Below are 421 nucleotides of genomic sequence, written 5' to 3' on the forward strand. Positions count from 1 at the left end.
CTAATTCTCCCTCTATGCTCTTTTCCAATTGGATGTTGTTTAAACCATCTTTCACCCAAGTAACAGCTCCTAAACCTCCTTCCTTGCATATAGCGTCGACTAGAGCATGAATCTCCTTGTCAACAATGTTATCCTCCCAAACAGCGGATGTCGAAGCATTAATTACAAATTTTTTTATGTTAAGCTACAATTCAAAAAAAATACAAGATTACTATTTCTCTAAGGTAAGACACATTAATAAACACAAGTGGCATTATACATACCTCATCTTCAACTACGGTGGAATGTATATCAATATTACTTTTGCCCTTTGCACCTTTGAACTTCAGAAGAGGGGGACCATTAACATTTGATGGACGGCCGATCTTTGCTCCGAGAGCGGGGACAACAGTGTAAGCCCATATTTGGAGTGCTTGTATAA

Source organism: Capsella rubella, unplaced genomic scaffold, assembly GCF_000375325.1.
Source record: "Capsella rubella cultivar Monte Gargano unplaced genomic scaffold, Caprub1_0 scaffold_7, whole genome shotgun sequence".
NCBI lineage: Eukaryota > Viridiplantae > Streptophyta > Magnoliopsida > Brassicales > Brassicaceae > Capsella > Capsella rubella.